This window comes from Poecilia formosa, unplaced genomic scaffold (assembly GCF_000485575.1).
Source record: "Poecilia formosa unplaced genomic scaffold, Poecilia_formosa-5.1.2 Scaffold1023, whole genome shotgun sequence".
In the NCBI taxonomy this organism is placed as follows: Eukaryota; Metazoa; Chordata; class Actinopteri; order Cyprinodontiformes; family Poeciliidae; genus Poecilia; species Poecilia formosa.
In genome coordinates this window covers 37,436-40,793 of record NW_006800962.1, presented here as the reverse complement: position 1 = coordinate 40,793, position 3,358 = coordinate 37,436, and the positions used below count along the sequence as shown (strand labels likewise).

General features: G+C 39.9%; 1 long non-coding RNA gene across 1 annotated transcript in view; it reads right to left on the bottom strand.

Annotated features, from left to right (window-relative positions):
• Positions 1-452, bottom strand: part of LOC107835109 (uncharacterized) — an 8,350-nt gene extending 7,898 nt beyond the window's left edge. The window contains exon 1 of the long non-coding RNA XR_001660939.1: positions 187-452. This is a non-coding gene — a long non-coding RNA (uncharacterized LOC107835109). The remainder of the gene's footprint in view (positions 1-186) is intronic.
• Between the last annotated feature and the right edge of the window lie 2,906 nt (positions 453-3,358).

Below are 3,358 nucleotides of genomic sequence, written 5' to 3'. Positions count from 1 at the left end.
GCTAGCTCACACACACGTGCACAGGCCCGCTAGCACTAGCTCCAACCAGCCCCCAGAACAAGTCCCGCCCTTGTACAAAACAATTACAAGACGAACTTCGCGACTCATTAGTCGACAGCTGACCCAAGGACCTCCTCAACTCTTCCAAGACACATATATATATTCATAAAAACACATTTTACTGACCTGTGGAACAGGAAAGACGAGACACACACGTTGAGCTTCCTTCTCATTTAACCGGAAGATTTATTCTTCTTGTGTGCTCAATCTTTTCTGAGCCACTAACGCGGCAGCGCCCCTAGCGGTTGTGTGCGGAATTGCATCGGACAATCTAAATTGACACTACAGAACTTAGTACAATGAGAAATACAAAATACAAAAATAAAAATTATGTTGGGGTGCCTATTTTCTTAATTATTGTTTTAATTTACTAAGAGCTCATTTTTCACCCCTCTACATAAGTCTAAACTATGTTTCAGAGAGTAAACATAATAAAAACATGCTTTATCTGTGGTATTGTTCATTAAAATGGCACATTTCTAATGTATTAAAATTAAATATGATCGGCTCAGTTAATGAACCGATCAGTTAGGTATTATCTAGCAAGTACTTTTACTTTTAATACTTAGTACTTTTTTACTTTTACTTAAGTACAAATGTTAATGTGGTACTTTGACTTTTACTTGAGTACATTTTTGTCTGTGTATTTGTACTTTTACTTAAGTACATATGTTGAGTACTTTCTCCACCACTGTTGGTTACATCTTTTCCATGTTTCCCCTGATTGTCTCCCAGTGTATTAAAACCCAACTGTGTCCATTGTTTCTTTGTCTTTGCTACCGTTGTTGAGGAAAAAATGATTATTTTTAGTGTTTAATACAGTTAATCTTCTGGCATGTGTAAAAGGCATATTGAGCACTTTCATTTTGAACATATTTCTTAATTTTGAACAAGTTTGTGTTAATGATTTTAAAACTAAACTATTGATGGGTAAGTATTCAAAGTACAGGAAGGAAAATGCAGATCAAAGGGGAACTCTGACTGAGGTTCCTGTTGTGTATCAGAGGACAGGAGGCCATAAAATGAGTATCTCCTGGAGGGCAGCATCACTTGAGCCTGGAGGAGAGAAGTCTGCTTAGTTCACAGAAGATCAAAAGTCTTCCAGAACTAACATCTGGGATGGTGTAAAACTGAATTTAAGTTTGTTCCTGAGAATTTATGTAAGGAGAGATAACGGGAGAGACTCCGGATTCCACAGCTATCTGTGAAATCTTATCTTATGTTTTTACTTACCCAAATGATCTTAGAATCCTGGAGGCCAGGACAAGCTCTCTGCTCGTTTTGTTAAACAAAGGAGCAAATTGCCTTTGACCTTTGCCGTAAATTAGGGGAAGTTCTAAGTTTTTCTGAGTGTCAGAGATAGCTCCTGGTTGGAGGAGCAAAGATACGCCTTATTTTGAATAAATTAGATACAAGGGGATAAAACTTTCTACACAGAAGTAACAAATCAGATTTGCTCTTGCAACTCTCCAAAGATGTCTTTGCACGTCTTTGCTTTTCTTTCTTTCCTTCTTTCATTTGTCAGGTAAATGAATGTATGTCTCCGTTGTTCTGCAGTTTTTGTGTAAGTTTATGCATTGTCTTAAATTGGATTAAACTCTGTAATTCTGTGACGTCATCACGCATTGTTTTGTGGCCACACGCGGCTCGCCGAGAGGACCTTGGACCAGAGGAGGAGAGAGCCAAACTTTTTCCAAAGTTAACTATTTTAGATATTTTCTTCCTTAACACCGTCTTACGTCTTGCCCGTCTAGTTCTCATTGTTTCATACTGGTGCTACCAGTTTTGAGCTCCTAGCCTTCTGCTCAACTGTCTTACCCAAATTACTACTGCACTTCATGTCACTTAGTCAAGGAACAACCAACTGAACAAGGAAGAGTCTGGTTCTTCTTTGTAATACCCATTATTGTTCCTGTTTTACTATGCTGGCTATGTTTCTTAGCTCCCTGTAATTTCTGTGTTTTTGTATGTTTTTGCTTCTAAACCGTTTCCCATTAAAACTACAAAATCAATAAATACGATTTTCTTCATTAAATCAGCACAGCAAAAAGCGCAGTGTTAATTTAACTCTTTCAGTGTTTATATAGTCCACACCAGCGTTGTAGTTCTCGAGAACGGTCTTGGTCTCGAGACCAGTCTCGAGACCGTTTTTTGATGGTCTCGGTCTTGTCACGGACTCGACCGCATTTGGTCTCGGTCTCGGCGCTGAGGACTCTGCAATTTATTTCAAGACCAGTCGAGACCGCCACTGTGAAAATATCACTAAACATGCAGCATACTATCCAGTTTATTAGTTAACATCTTTGCTTTCAGTGGATGCAAAAACGCACAGATAAAAATCCAACGTGACTTGCCAATTACGTGTTTATGTTTCTCCTTTCCCTTCCCCCCCCTTCACCTTTCACTCGCACGCGGCGCTCCAACACATGCGCAGTGGTTTTCTCTCAGAGGCAGAAGATGTCTAATAAACAGTAATATAATAGCGCTGCATAAATTATAAGAAATCCGATGGCTACAGCTAACTAAGCTGCGCTTCGCTTTCACAGACGGTGGGGACTACGTCTAATTTTTTCGTCACGTAGAAAAGTAGCTCAAAGAAGGTAAGCTCCGTTGACGTGATGTTAGCAAAGCTAGCTGTAGAGACATAAGCATTGTAATAAAGAAAAGTCGTCACTAACTGCTCTAAATTATTGTGGAGATGTTGACTGACTTGTAACACATATGAGACAACGCTGTGTCCAAAAGTCTGCAATGATGCGACATTCAGGAGCAGTACGATTAATCTACACGGGTCTTTACTTATGGGCTCTTTGCACCTAAGGCGTTGACGTCACATCTCCAGGAGCTAATGCGGCTCACTTTTTTCCGCTTTGAGTTACCATGACTGGTAGAAAAGACTAAGTCGTATTTCAGATGCAAAAAAACAATACTATTAACATTGTTGTCTTCCTAATATAATGGGCTTTTAAGTTTTCGTTAATTTCCAAGCGATCCTGAATTAAGAAGATGGCTTGTAAATATCTGTGGCTACCAGCTAACGCCACACAGCAAAGTTTGCAGCCTTCACTTCACTCCGGATCAGCCTAAAACTACCGGGGACACGGATGGTGAATAAAGGAGCCTCCTGAGTTATTTCCATGGAATCACTTCTATATTCAGCCTGAAAGAGTTTATGGGAACGAGAGCAGACCAGAGCCAGACAGCCGAGCGACCGATCCGCCTGTACATACTGCTGTAAACACCGTCCTATCTGAGCTCTTCACAAGAAACATGCAAAGGTAATAAAACGAAATAACAC